Source organism: Acomys minous (assembly GCF_964271855.1).
Source record: "Acomys minous genome assembly, chromosome: 4".
Taxonomy (NCBI): domain Eukaryota; kingdom Metazoa; phylum Chordata; class Mammalia; order Rodentia; family Muridae; genus Acomys; species Acomys minous.
In genome coordinates, this window is record NC_140486.1 from 12,956,256 (window position 1) to 12,971,859 (window position 15,604).

General features: G+C 49.7%; 1 protein-coding gene across 4 annotated transcripts in view; it reads left to right on the forward strand.

Annotated features, from left to right (window-relative positions):
• The window catches only part of CTIF (cap binding complex dependent translation initiation factor), a 258,794-nt gene that overhangs the window by 25,992 nt on the left and 217,198 nt on the right, over positions 1-15,604 (forward strand). Inside the window, exon 1 of one of the 4 annotated variants that reach the window (XM_084780991.1) lies at positions 13,245-13,281. The exons of the other annotated variants lie outside the window; for them this stretch is intronic. The gene's annotated coding sequence lies outside the window, so the exon portion shown is untranslated. Of the gene's footprint in view, positions 1-13,244; positions 13,282-15,604 lie in introns of those variants that run through there. 4 annotated transcript variants of the gene reach the window in all.

Genomic DNA, 15,604 nt, shown 5'->3' on the forward strand with positions numbered 1-15,604 from the left:
CAGAATGGCTCCCCCTAACTGTGTGCTGACTTACTCAGGCGGGTCAAACATGTGGCTGTTGAACCTGACAACCGAAGCATCCCCACGTCGTGAGCCTGGCTTGGGACCTCCACTCTGTCCCATTTGTCCACCCTGGACAATATCCGCAAAATGCTCACCTCATAGGAGAAATCACGTCAGTGCACTCCCCTCCCCTAGTATATGTTTATAACCTACAAACATATGCTACTGTGGAAGTGTGCAGTTTCTACATTTTTCTAAAGGAAATAGCAAGCTCTCCAGCTTGTTCTCCCTACGTCCCAGTGATTGCTCAGGTGCACACTCTGCTGAAGATGGGAGGCCACAGAAGGCAAATGCTGCAGTGGGAGCTCCAGGATAACATGGGTCACAGAACCCACCTGGGAACTGGAGGGGCGACAGGGAAGGTCGGGTTAGTAGAGGCACGCCACACTTGCCATGCCCCAGCATGCTGACTGCACACATATACCTGACTCAATGTTTGCCTGGACTATACCCTGCACTCCGCCACATTTCTGTCCCTCAGGAGGCTAGCATCATCACACAGGGAGCAGGAAGGCACATCAATGCTCAGCTGCCCCAGTCACCTTCCAGGGAGCAGCACCTGACGTCATTGATGGTCCCCAAGCCTGATCTGCAGTCAGCATGCCAAGTCTCCTCTCGGCAAACCCGTGGTCAGGTGGCCCTCCTGTCATCACCCCTAAGAGGGAGGTTTCTGGTCCCCTGATAGCTGGTGTGGAGGAATACCTACCACCCATCTGGAGGTAATGGGGTTCTAGGGGCCCCTGGCTGCCTTCTTTGGCACTCTGTCTTGCTTTTGTTTTATTCTTTTTCACAGCCTCCTTGCTTTAGTTGTCTAATCGTGCACTAAAGAATTAAGCCCACATTAGTGCTTTAAAATGATGATCTTATTATTATTTGCTTACAGTTCTGCATTTTCGGTAGGGCTTAATAGTTGGGGAGGGGTTCTCTGACAGTGGGTTATCATCCAGGGTAGCTAAAACCTTCCCTTGATTGGCTTGGGCTCCCTCTCAGTTTGGTGGTCCCATGTGGGTAGACTGGTTTAAGGTACTGGTTCCCCAGAGCAAAACCACTAGACTCTTCAGAACTCAAACACAGAATGGTCACAATGACATGGAACGGAGGACAGGAGGAAGTGTGCAGACTGCCCAGTCAGTCGCTGTTTCATTAGTTGTAGCCCTAGACTACTAGGCCCTCAATTCTTGATGTACCTTTGTGTGTGCCCTAGTCCAAGAGATTGCTTCCTTTCTGGTTGCTTTGTCTCCCATCCAAGTACTAACCAGGCCTGACCCTGCTTAGCTTCTGAGATCAGACGAGATTGGGCACGTTCACAGTGGTATGGCTATAGACTCTGGTCATTAAAATGGGGGAATAGAAATGTTAGTTATCTGTCCCCTTGAAGGCTGTATCTAGGTCACTAGTTCTCAACCTAATGGGTCTAATGACCCTTTCACAGGGGTCATATGTCAGATATTTTGCATGTCAGATATTTACATTAGGATTCATAACAGAAGCAAAGTTACAGTTATGAAGTAGCAATGAAATAACTTTATGGTTGGGGGGGTCACCCCAACATGAGGTACTATATTAAAGGGTCACAGCATGAGGAAAGTTGAGAACCACTGGCTTAGATCCAGATGAGAAAGATGTATACTATGAGAGCGTCCAAGAGCTGGGGGTGGGCAGACTTTGGGACCTCCTTCCCCAGAGTCTTGCATCTGTCCAGGGCTCTGGGATGCAGGAGGAAGGCCCCTTCTCTTTCTCCTGAGGAGGCCGAGCAAACCATCTTCAGGGGCAGTGCCCTACTGTTGAGTGGATAAAATTTTCTCTCCTTGATCGCCATCTCTTCTCAAGTGCCCCACAACCCTCTGTAAGACAAGTGGCTCTTTCTCCTCTCGGACAGCTGTCCCTGTGATGTCACGCACAGCTGAGTGACAGAACTGCCGTTTCTACTCACCATCTCCAAACCGGTGTCCTGAAAGCTGCCTGGGGAGAAACTCTCGGCCTTGTGACAGAATGTTTCTCCCCTGTAAAAAGCATCACCTTTAATTAGATTAATTTTCACCTCTCTTTTGCCTTTGAAGGGTTTAGCAACAACGCAGTCAGATCCTGGGCTGGGCTGTGGACAGAGCTAAGGGTGTAGCATGGGTACCAAGCAGTGTAGGTGGTACGCATCCCTGAGCTCCACAGTGAGACCAGAGGGGAAGACAGTCCCGGGGACCGGGCCTCTTGGCCCTGCCCACCTGTGGTGGTTGCTCTCTGTGGTTTCTCAAGCCTGTCACTGACACATGATGTGCTGCATGTGTTTTTACAAAGGCCGCTCTGTGCACATGTCTGTGATGCTAGCCTTTGGTCAGTGGCAGCTTCTGCATCCTCAGGAAATGAAGTGCTTTGCTGAACCCAAGTCTTGCTTTTAGCACTCTGGAGACAACCACAAACATGTGCAGAGGGCTTCTTGGTTGTGCCAGGCAGGTGGGGGAGGCATGCCCATGGAACAGTGGCCCTCAGAGCAGAGTGCTTGTTAGTTAGAGAGTATTATGGGTCTGTGGATCGTCCATCCCTGATCTGCGATGGTAGCCCTGCCTGCAGCATGTCCAGGTGTGCTGCCTGCCTGGGCCAAGCGTCATGTCAAGTGACCTGTGTTCTGTGGAAGTGTGCTCACTCACAGAGTTGACCTTTGGAAGGTCAGGCATGTGCCTTTGAGTCTAGCCTAGCCTGGCTGCCAGCCCATGTAGCACCACCCCATGCACTGTAGTTTGCCCCTGCCTCTTCTGACCCGCTGTTTTTCCTGGTAAGCTCGAACCATAGAAGAACAGGCAGCAGTTGTGTGTCTAGGGGTAGGGGTGGGTGGCACTGTGACGTCCTTTGCTGAGATGAGCCCTGTGGTTCTTTGAGGACCTTTGCCTGTCCCCTCTTCCATTGCCCTCATCTTGGCACCTGCTCCCTGTTGAGTCTTCTTTCTTTGCGATACAAATAGCAGAAATAAGTAGGTAAAAAGTCACCTCAGACCAAAAGGAGTCCCTGCTTTCACAGTTGCTGTGCCAGCTGACACTACCTGGTAAAAGCTCATGAAACACGGTTCAATCATATCCCCATGCAGGGTATGTGGTGACACGAAGACACAGGACAAAAGGGACATAGACGGGGCTTGTCTTCTCCCACCATTTCAGATTCCTCTGTGTCAACTGTAATTTCTGCTTCTACTTTATAATCATCATGTTCTGGGGGCTCAGGACTTGTCCTTTGTCTGATTTTTGTCTTCTGGCTTCCTGCATTGAGAAGAGAATGTTCTAGAAGGTTGTAATTGCTAAGTAGTCTTAGTATGCTGAGGTCCACTGCCGTGGAGTGTGTGATAGTTGAGTACTTTGTATTGTAAGCCACAGCAGCGGATGTGCAAGCGGAGCCTCCAAGAGAGAAGAACGCTCCAGGGGAACAGAGCTCATGTCCACTTAGGAATTGCTGTGGAAGCACACAGTGTACCCCATCAGAGGCGCCTATGAAGCACAGGTGGGAGGGTTCCTACAGGCCCCGTGTCAAGCTGGAGTCAGGGTCTGCGTTCCCCTAGAAAGACTCAGGAGGGCAGAGCTGTACTGGGAGTCCAAGTCACGGTGTGACACAGTGCCTCACAGGCTGGCCCGATGCAAGCTCTAGACCAGTGCGGTCCCAGTGAGGTCTGACACATGTTCCCATGTCAGGCCCACAGGACTGTGAAAGGATGTGGGTAGTGTCCAAAGCCATATATGGGAGGAAACAAGCTTATTGTGGTCTTATGCTTTCCCAACCCCAAGGCAGCAGGAGGGTCCCACTGCTGAATTGAGACCCAAACTCCAGCCTCTCCCATCTGATCGATTTCCTTTAGTTTATCTTTATCCAGGACACTGAAAATCCGTGTCACAGTCTCTGAGTGTCCCTTGCTCCCTAACTACTTTTCTTTCTTAATACAAGATTTAGTGAGATAAAATGTGTACATACACTGTTGTAAGGTAGTATGTTCGACTTGTTTTCGGTGTTGGGCAGGTATTGGGCAGCCATCTTAACGCTGGGACATTCTCATCGCCTCCCCTTTTCTCCTTAACCCCTCAGCCCCGGGGAAGCACTAGTCTGATTTCTCTGTAGATTACGTCTGTCCTCATCAGTTCATAGATGTGGGCTTGTAAGATAGTTAGTCCTTTGTGACTGGTTCTTTTCTCTTAGCATAGTTGTTTCGGGGTTCCTCTGTCTTCTAGTATGTGTAGGTATTTCGTTCCTTTTCATTGCTGAATAATGTTCCCTCCCATGGTTATATATATCACATTTTATTTATCTGTTTACCAGAGAGTAGAAATTTGGAGATGGTTTCTATATTTTTGGCTATTATGAACAGTGACGCTATGGATGTTCTAATATGAGTTTTGAGTGGTTATTTGTGTATTTATTTATTGTGCCACTGGGGATTGATTTGTTTGGGGTAATTAAGTGGGGGTAGCTATAATGTCTGACTAACCATGACTTACTAAACGGTTATCCATTTATCCATCCATCCACTTCTCAATCCTTTTATCTTATCCACCGCCACCCATCCGTCTTTCCATCCCTCTACCGAAAAAGGAAAAGATTTCTCTGTCCCTGTCTTCTGATTGCTACAAGCTTACAGAGGTATAGAAACTCAGGCTTTAGCTGATTATCCAACTCAGGAGACAAATTGCCAGAAGGATGGAGTCTAAGGTCACCTGTCGTGTGCTTGATGATGCACAGTGGCATGGCCTTTTTGATAGGTAGATCTCAATCACCCAGTGATTACAGGTGTTAAGGCTAAGATGATAGCAAGAGCAATGTCAGGCTCTGTTGCTCACTCCAGGGATAACTCTGTCTGGGCTGTGATTTCTGCTTATCAGAATTTAGTTACTAAGCATGGAGGGAAAGGCTGCTGAGAGATGCCACCAACCTTCAGCAGCCACATCCTTGGGACCTCAATGTTAACCATACTGGCTGCCAACTGTATTCTGTGTGTTCTAGAGTCAGGCCTAATGGAAATTTAATGTCTTGACCCACTCTTCAGAGGCCCTCTCTGCTGTGACCTTTACTCCCAGGCTTCTCTGGGTACTCTGGTCCTGTTTGTTTCAGTGTGCCAGGTACTTTCTTGCATCATAGAAATTGTGTTAGGTTACCTGTGCTCCTGCCCTGTAGTCTGGTCCCTGGGTTCACTCCTCACCTGAAGTACTGGGCTGAGCGTTGGTAGAGGCCAGATCTCCTGGCAGGCCCCCAGTGGCATGAGATTCATAGGAGGTTGGATACTAGCCACCAGCTTGAAGGTCTGACCTTAGAGCTAAGATGCCCCACTACGTGTACATCAGTCTCTGGAATCGAGGTCCTGGCACAACAGGCTTTTGAGCTATCTTTTTCTTCATGGAATAATATGTTACCCTGATGTTGCCAGGCTGTTACATTCTCTCTCTTCAGCATCAGGAGATCCCAGGCACTTGTTCTTCCAGCTTTTTTATTCCATAGTGAGAGAAGACCAGATATCAAGAGCTGTTTTCAGAACACCAGACCTGAATACAGAGGAAGTTTTGTTTGTTTCTTCTTCTCCTTCTTCTTCTTCTTCTTCTTCTTCTTCTTCTTCTTCTTCTTCTTCTTCTTCTTCTTCTTCTTCTTCTTCGTTTCTCAAGACAAGGTTTCTCTGTGTAGCCTTGGCTGTCCTGGACTAACTTTGTAGACCAGGCTGGCCTTGAACTCACAGTGATCACAGTGATCCACCTGCCTCTGCCTCCCAAATGCTTGGACTAAAGGCATGCACCACTACGCCTGGTTTTCGGAAAGTTTCTTAATTAGAGCTGGGACTTTGTGTCAATGTGCCTTAGGATAGGGTAAAGGAGGAAATGTGGGGGAGGGACAGCTAACACTAGAGGCCTTTTGAAAATCCGTCTGGAAACTTACTACTTAGAAGCTTCCTAAAATAGGGATTTAAATAGAGTCAGTATGTAATCGAGGAGACAATGCCCCATCTAAATGTCTTAGGCCACCAAGGAAAACCTCCAGTGCCAGAAACAGGTTTCATCTTGTTGAATTGTTGGTTATAGGGGTTCCACAGAGCCCTCTCCAAAATCAAACGCTACAATAGAAAAGGCCTGTCAGCAAGATATGTTAGTGTAACAGTAACGCAAATGTTATGGAAGTAACCAACCCCTTTTTAAACGCTGGATTTAAGGCTTACTTCATGAGATGGAACCCATATCTCATGCTGCTAAGGAGGCCAGAACCAGAAACTGGATGGGTCCTGAGCCCTGTAGTTTGTCTCTTCAAGCTAGCATGAGTGTCATCATCCTCCTGAAAATGATTGCTGAGTCTTCCTCCACCCCTGGCTCCTGGATGATATTCCCTTCCCCGGGGTGTGGGGATGAGTCCAGCTCCACACAGGAAAAGTGTGGCCTAACTAGTGCAAACAGAAGAGATGGAAGTCAGTGCTAGAGGCTTTTAGGCAAAAGGAAATGGCCATAAAGTCATGTGAGCCAATTCAAGACCAACTCTGCATCCGAGGGCTATAGGAACCGTGAAGGGAGGAGACCCTTTGGGAGAGAGAAGTCTCTGTTGTCTTCTCTGAAATACTTTCTGTGTGACTTGGCTTCTGTGGAGCTGTAGAGGAGAGACAGCCACACCAGAGGTCTGCGCGAGGGGAGTCCTGGCATCCCAGGGCAGAGGCCTAGTTTGGCAGAGTGGCTAAGGAGCCCCATCAGGTGGATTGAGGCCAATGAGAATGCAGGAGACTAATTTACACAGAGCACGCTGGGAGCCTAGCCACAGGCTTCCATGGTAAAGGCACTAATTCTGTAGTTATTATGTGCGTCACGCTGTCTCTCCCACCTAGGATGCTCCTGCCTCAAGGTTGTCCCTTTGCCTCATGGGTCTCTGACGTTCATGAGGTCAATGGCCTGCCTAATGTGCATCTCAGCACAGAACATTCTGTTCTCTTAGAAGCCCTACTGGCTAGCTGAAACCAGCCAGTGACAGCTGAGGGGCTGGGCATGGGGGACTCGCACTCGTGTGGGGTGTTCCTGAATACTAAAGGCAATTAGTGTACCCAAGCTTGCCTGGTCCTTTAATCAACTCCGTGGGCTTGGCCTCATTTCACAGATGGTAAAGCTGGTCCAGTGTGATGTATTCGCTAAGGGGCAGAGCCTGTTTGGACTCTGAGGAAAAGCAGGCCAATGTGTCACTTTAAAGATTAATACATATGGGAAAGCACCTCGTCTACTTTCTATGTTGGCTGTGGTGTGGGAGGGGAGGAGCGACAGGAAGAGAGGAGGACGCACTGACCCTCATGGGACAGCATGCCTGGGGGACTAAGCACCTGTGGTGGGATCCCATTGCCACCTGGGCCTGGGGAATGTCTCAGCGATGGCTGGGTGGGGTCTTGGTGGTGACCCCAAGGTTGAGACAGTGCCCAGCTGCAGGGTCAGGAGTACAATCTCAGGCCTGGTTGCTCCACTTGCACACTGCGAGGTGGTTAGGCCTATGATATATGTGGAGGTGTGCGGGTGACCCCAGACCCAAGAGAGTGGGACTCTAGCTTGCATTATTCTCAGGTCCCTAGACTGACAGGGGAGGGAGTTGCACTATTTTTAGCGAGCACCATAGTAGGTTTGTAATTAACAGACAGCGTGCCCTCCGCTGCACATGCCTTACTTACTCACGCTGTATTGTAATTAGTGTTTTAATCATCTTCAAACAAGGTCAGCAGGTCTGCGAAGGCTCGAAATATGCCTGACTCATCCCTATCTGTCTTCCACAGCCCATACACACAGAGGAAGGACCTGTCCATCAGGAAGTTGGGGGGGAGGGGGCTAGTAGATAGCATTCATGAGGGGCAGCTGGAGACTGAGAGGCTGGGTAGGCAGCATGGCCTGACCCTAGCCTGGAGAGGCAGGCGATATGTGATGCCTCGGAAAGGCAGGTGACAAGGAGCCTGGAGATGAAGTTGAAGTTGAGGGGTCCTGGTAAGAGGCAGGACAGAGAGGGCCTTATGGACTAAGTCTCCCACTTCTCTGGTATGGAGGGAGCTCCGGCTGAAACCACATGCTCTGTAGAAAGAACGCGAGGATTTTCACAATGTTGTTTTCCCCTTATGACCTTAAGAAGCAGTAAAAAGGGGAAAACCAGCTCTTTCCTGTTCTCTCCCTAATCAAGGTGGCTGTGTGAGGACACAGGCTTAACTACATGTCCTGGATAGTTTTGAGCACAGGTATCCAAATGGCCACACTTTTGAGATGCAAGGCTGGATTGAGGCTCCATTTGGAAAGAGTGTAAACCAAAGGATTTCTGCCACCCCGCCCAACCCGGCTTGTTTATTTACACTAGCCTCCTGGCTGTGTGCTAGTCTTCCGGTGTGGAACCAAGCTGTTAATATTGGAAGCCAGAACTTCTATAAACATATTGTCATAATTACCAAACGTTGGTCTGGGCTCTAACCATTGCCATCAGCCAGGGTCCTCAATATGTAGGTTCCTATGACCCTGGTGTGTGCAGTTCAACAGGTAGCAAGGGCCAGGAGCCCTTAGTTTTCTTGAGCTCACTGGCTGGAAAGCACATACCTGATGCATTTACAGGTAAGGGTAGCCACACCCAGAGATGGCCGGAGACCTGCTCCGGTCTGTCCACAGTGACCCAGCACTTGATGATGTCACTGTAGGTCTCCTGTGCACTCCTGTGGTAACCTGAGTTCTCTCCCAGATCTCCATCTCTGACAGTCTCCAGGCTCAGTGTGAGTTTTGTCTGCAGATCCCACTTCCTGGAGCCTTATATGTTATTCCATCTCAATCTGAATCAGCCATGCTTCCCTGAAGTAGCATCTACACAGAATACAATGCAGGGAGTGTATGTGCATGGCCTGGGGGATTTGGCCAAGTGCTTTTTACCTGCATCACCGTGGAAGAAATCAAAGATGACTGTGGGTCTGAAAGGCTGCTGTGCACAGAGTCCTGTTGAGATAGTATTTACATCCTGTGGTCCTGTGTGGCTGGGTTCTCTGTAGTCTGGAGCCTGTGAAGGGAAGTGGCAGCAGTGACCTGGGACCCAAAGTCCACGATCCAGAGCATCTACACAGGTAGGGCAGACCAAGCACCAGGACAGAAAGGGAGTGTTTTAGAGTGTCTACACCAGTGGGAGATTGCCTGGGGAGACTCCATAGCCACCATCTGCAGTGTGGCGAACAGAACACAGAAACCAGTTTAAAGATGGAGCTAAACATTCTACCTGAAGGAAAGAGCTGGCTTGGCCTGGGTTTTACCCTGTCCCTGAACCCCTGAAGTGTTATAATGCTGTCTTGCTCCTGGCCTGTCTAGGCCTCAGGGAGTATGAGATGATGCTAGTGTGTGACAAGTGTGTGACATTGGAAGCCATTCCTAGGACCTATAGTTATGTGTGGCTAGGTTGGGATTGGGGACACTCCTTCCCTCAATGGAATGCTGTGCCGTGATTTGGCCTGTAGGACTGTTGTCCCATATGTAGTTGGAACTGTGTCATGCTAGAGATGTGAACTGCAGGTGAGAGAGAGGCTGTGCAACAGCGCTGAGGGGCAGGGCTGTTTGTCTCACTCCTAGGGTGGCATCTTGACTGGTCTGGCAGGGTTCTTAGTGGCTCTGTCGTGGCCAGTGAGAATTCCTCAGCATGTGGATGCTCCTTAACTGGCTCACGCAATTTTCGGTGCCTTCCTTTCCTGCGCCGCTATCACAACTCTTTACAGTTGAGTCAGACAGTAAATACCCTTTGCCTCAGATTTCTGTGATGTGTCAATGGCTTCTCTGAGAAGTCAGGAGTCCGTGGACACCTGTCCTGGGGCAGTGGCCTCTGCGCACACTTCTTGACATCCTTGGAGACAGTTGGCCAGGCGTGTTCGTATAGGTTAGGGGAAGCTGCGCATGCGGTCACTTTTTTAGTTCCACAGGGCCCCGCAGAAGACAGGCTGGTATGCTTCCTCTCACTCTCATTCCAGACAGAAAACGTGTTTCCTTCCTCCTGGACCAGCATTCCTGGTTCCAGATTTGATAAGGGAGCAAAGGTACCACTGTTTCCTTCTCCGTTTCTTTCATGACGGGCCAGCTTGCTCTAAGCTGTTTCTCTCTTTGCAGATTTATTTTGCTATGTTCTCTACTTTTTTATGAACCCCCGCCCTTTATTTTAATTAGAGTCTTTATCTGAAGCTTAAGCCCTCCCTTTGCAGTTTAGAAAAAAAATTATCTTGATCTGAAGTCCAAGGCTTGGAACAAATTATCTCCAAAGTGAACCAGGCCATGTGGGTCTGTAGGAAAGGCGGCCAGCTCCAGCAGACAGGACTCCATTTCTAATGCGGGATGCGGCAGGTGGTGTGTGGCGGGGTTCAGTTTCTGGGCCTTCCTCAGCAGCCCCCCTGCCAAACACAGCTGCATGCCCATTTGGCCCACACAGCTAGCACATGACTTGTGTTAGCTGACTTTCTGTTAGCTATAATACGTGCCTGAGATAATCCACTTATAAATAGAAAAGGGTTATTTGGCTGGCAGTTTGGGAGATTTTTAATCCATGGTCAGTTAGCCCTGTTGCTTTTGGGTGTCCCATGGGGCCTGCAATATCATGACGGTGACATGTGGTGAAGGAACTCCTGAGCAGAATGCAAAGAGAGAGAGAAAAGAGACCAGTGTGTCATGATCACTTTCAAGGGTGTGACCCCCAAGGCTCTAAAACCTTCCACTATGCCTCTCTCTCTCTCTCTCTCTCTCTCTCTCTCTCTCTCTCTCTCTCTCTCTCTCTCTCTCTCTCTCTCTCTCTCCTAGATTTCCCACCCTCTCTCCCAAAGCACCACACTGGAGGCCAAACCATCAGCACATGGCCTTTGGAGAACTCTCCAGATATAAGTCATAGCACCCCTGCATGGAGATAGCCATGAGTCTGTAAAACAGAGCCAAGATACTTGTCAAAACAGGACTGGGCTGGGGGTCTATGATTATTGGTATCAGTTTGGTTTGCACTGGAGCATGTGGCAACAACATGAGCTGGGGTACTTTAGGACGTGTGGCTTTTGGTCTTGGCCATGTCATTAATTAATAACATGACTTTGGCCGGCCACCTGACTTCCCAGCAAAAGGAGAAGGCTGTGACCTAAATCATTCTTTAGATGTTTGGCTTTGTTCTTTTGTTTTGTTTTATTTTTGTTTTCTTTATTGTCTGGATTAAATAGAAGCAAATTTTTTCAAAAAAAATTTTTTTAAAGACAAGGTTTATCTGTGTAGCCCCGGATGTCCTGGAACTCACTTTGTAGACCAGACTGGCCTTGATCTCAGTGATCCACCTGCCTCTGCCACTGCTGGTATTAAAGGCGTGCACCACATCTGCCTGGCGAGACTTTCAAACCTTGCACATATATTTTTACATTTCACTAAGTTCTGCCTTAGTGATACTTTAAAGTGAATCTAAAAACAGGATGCATCAACACAAACAACCCTTTGTTCCACATTTCACCACACAGCACCTCCGAAGCCTGAGTAGGAGCAGCGAGAAGGCGTGGAGAAGCTGATTTAGTCTCCTGCCCCTCCCACCTCCTCGGTCCTGCCTCTTAGTGACTGTGGAGTTTTTCTTTCAGGAGGCTCTGAAATGAACAAGTCCATGGGCACTCTGCTTCACTCACTCTCTTGCTGGCCTTCCCACGAGGGGCACCCTCACCCTTTCACTCTTGCTGTTTTTGTCCCTACCCCCCATGGGGTGGCTACTTCTATGTCAACTTGACATAAGCTGAGAGGAAGGAGCCTCCATTGAGACAAATCTCCATATGATGGCGGTGCAGGCAAACCTGTAGAGCATTTTAATTGGTGGTTGATGGAGGAGCCAGTAAGCAGCAGCCCTCTGTGGCCTCTGCATCAGCTCCTGCCTCCATCTTCTGTTCTGGTTTGAGTTCCTAAGTGATGTACCGTTGCCTGGAGGTGTAAGCCAAATAAGCCCTCTCCTTCCCAACCTGCTTTTGGTCGTGGTGTTTCACGCAGCAATAGGGACCCTAACTAAGACACTGCCCATCTCCCTGCTCTCCCAGATCTTCGTGTTCAGCATCCTCTCTAGGGACCTGTTCATGGCCTGTCAATGCCTTTTTCCCAGCTGCCCTGTTCCTTGGCCCTACGGCTCCCACTACCACCACCGCAGGACAGCTGCATCTCAGCCATAATCAGAGTGGAGCTCCTAAATCTAGTTCGTGATTCCAGACTGCATTCCCTGTCTGGGTGACTTTCTTGTCACCTGAGCCCATGCTGAGGCTCACATGATGTTGTTGTTGTTGTTGTTGTTGTTTGAACTTTGTAGTACCTGCACGTCCAGCAGCTCTCACCATGACCCTCCTGCTGCTTGCCCTGGCTTCGCTGTGTCCCCTGCTCTGCCACCTCCTCCTCTTTCCTTGGTCCGGTCTTCCAACTTGGGTAGCTTTTGATTCTTCCACATAGCCTCAGGCTGCATTCTCTTTCCAGGTGGGTTGCCTCTCCTATCTGCAAGACACCCTCGTTTCAGATTTAAGGCAGGAAGAAGCTCTGCCTGTGAGAGACTCTCTCCAGGGCCACTGTCCCCCTTCTCAACACTCCCTGCCCCTTGTTAGGGTTATTTTTATAAAATTGTGTTTGTTTCTCTTAGTTTATTTCTTTTCTTTTCTTTTTCTTTTCTTTTTTTTTTTTTTTTTTTGGTGTTTTTTTTTTTTTTTTTTTTTTTTTGGTTTTTGGTTTTTTGGTTTTTTGACACAGGGTCTCTCTGTGTAGCCTTGCCTGTCCTGGACTCTCTTTGTAGACCAGACTGGCCTCAAACTCACAGCAATCCACCTGCCTCTGCCTCCGAGTGCTGAGATTAAAGGCGTGCGCCACCATGCCCGGCCTTATTTCTTATCACACAAATAACTGAGACTCTTTTACAGTTGTTTATAAGGCTTTATCACACAATCTTGAGCAGTTTGAGTCTGCTCTTACCCTCTATGCTATCCTGACTCCATCTTTGCCAAGATCATCAAGTTACTTTTTAGTTCTTTCTCTGCTCCAGCTGAATCTTATGAGTATCTCCTGCACCTCTGCCTGGGGCTGAATCCCCTACTTCCTCCTCTAACTCCTCCTCCTCTGGCTGGCAGGAAGTCCAGCCCCCTTCTCTCCCCTGCTCAGCAATTGGCTGTAAGCTGTTTTACTGGCATACAAGAAGACAATTGGGGAGCCAAGTTTATACAACATCGAGACAGGAAATTCTCAGAACAAGGCTTGCAACCAGAAATGGGAGGTACAGAAATCATTTTAATTGCACAATAACTTTATGCCTCCAGCCCTTCTCCCAACTGGTGGAGAAAGCAGGCTTGCAAAGATCAGTTTGGTCCCAACTCCTCTATCCCCCACAATGCTCTGGGGTTGCATTGTAGCCATGGGTGTGTCTCTTTTCTACGTTCCCACCTTCCTATGGTCTTCTCTGTATGTATCCACGTCTAGAGCCTCACATCCAGGTTCTCATCTTCTTAGGCTTGCCGTAAGCGTGTTGCCAGCACTGGGTGCTTCCCCATTGTCTGGGTAAGGATGAGGTTCACAGTCACATGGTCTTCTTTAAAGCACCGAACCTTGTATCTCATCCTACATGCCCTGCCTCACAGAGGCAACTCTCACTATGTTCCCTTGTAGACCATTATGAGACTCCGCTGTTTCTGCTCTTCTGAGCTGCTGAACTGGCAGGCACGTGTGCCTGCTTTCTGTTAGAGGGGAATGCCTCACACTGCTGGATTTTGATGGCTCTGGAAGTTCTTTGTTGCTCTGGCCCTCCTGACCCGTCTGGCTTTTGGCCGTGCACAGAGTTTCTGAATCAGCATTTGGAGTGGCTGGAAGGCAGCAGTGCAGTGAACAGCTGCAGAGGTTTGGACCCAGGCCTGCAGGTGGGAGGAGCTTGGGTCTGGGGCTCCATATTTAGCCTGGAATCTTCTACTCTTGCTGCTATGATGCCACAGCAGAGCCAGAAATGGCGGCGCGCTGGCCCCTAGCCAGGACAGCCTGCTGCACAGCCAGGGCGTGAGGCCTAACTGAAGCCTACCGCCCCCATCCTGTCCATCCACTGACCATGGGGCAGGAGGGAAGCGAACAGATGGCTCAGAGTCAGGGGACTTGGAACTGCAAAGGGCCTGGGAGTACTCCAGGGCCCCCTTCTTGTAGAGATGGAAACCAGGGTGGCTTAGGGCTGCAGCTTGTCCACGGCCACAGTTAACTCACAGTAGAGCCGCTAGATCTACGTCACTAGGCTCGGAGCCTCTGGCTCTCCTTGGAACCATGGTGCCAGGTATCTAGTTGTGATTAAGATGGGCATCCTCCAGGCCCCAGCCCTGACCTAGAAGGGCACCCCTGGCAGCACCCACACTGGAAAAAGACAGAGCTCCTTTCCAGGTGTGGTCTTGCCTACTTCCTGTACCATCTTTGGGTTCTCATTGGCTTGTGCCAGTCTTTGTCCTCTGCCACCCGATTTTAAACGTGTGGCTAGTCATTTACATCATAGCGTGCATGCTTGCCTCTTCCCAGGGGAGCCTGGGTAATAACCAGAGAATGAGGGCAAGCACTTTAAAGGCTACTGCTCTGTGGCTGTTGCCTGGTGCTCCTCCCTATGAAGGGAGGCAGGCGGGTGGCCCAGTGTGGCCTTCAAGAGCTAGTCTCATTCTTGCCCCAGTTAGCCTGGGTGCCAGTGAATAAATTACCATAGCGCCCTCCAGCGGCCAGGCAGCAAACTCCATGGGGGTGATTTGGAACTTGTTCTTGAATTCCCTGGTGTCCACGTGGGCCAGAAACAAGTGCAGAGGCTGGACTGAGCCTGAAGTGAGAGCATCCAATCAGTGTAGCCGTAGATTAGAAGCACTGGGGCCTGGGGCCTGCAGCCCAGCCTGTGTGAGTGGGAGCTCTCATCACTGTTACAGTTGGAGGTGACAGGAAGGGCTTATGGTGCTGAGGAAGGCAACTAGCTGGCAGTGACCAGCCTGATGAAGCTGTCAGCACAGCAGAGTCCAAGCCTGCTGCTCACACACTTGCTTGGCTATGTGCCCCCAAGGAAAGGGAGCAAGGAAAGGTGCCAGGTCCCCAAGCCTACTCTTGATCGGCTTGCTAACTGCTATGGATCAGAGGGTGGTGGCGCTGGGGTTCTGAGTGACCCTGAAGCCAATTGGGCCAGGCTGGTTGACCCCACTGAGACCCAGCTTATGAGCCCCCCCAGGAGTCAGGCAACAGTCACAAACAATCTTCTGGAAGTTCTTAGCTGTCCCTCCCTCCCTGGGAATTCTCAGTGGCCAGAGCGGCTGGCATTGTGTGCCAGTGGAAGCTGGCAGTTCTCAGCTCAGAAGGAGTTCTGGAGGAGGCTGCTTGGGTCAGTATGCCGCGGGCAGAAATATGTGTGGGAAACGGTGAATGGGGAGCAGGGATTCCAGCACAGCCCCAGGAGTCCCCTGGAGGGCTGAAGAAAAGGGCAAGTTTGCAGCGCATCTGAAGGGACTCAGGTGAAGCCGCGCAAGGATATCTTGGTTGTTGTCGTCATTTTTGTTGTTAGTACTTTCTTAACTTGTTGCTAGAAGTATCCTATTAATTAC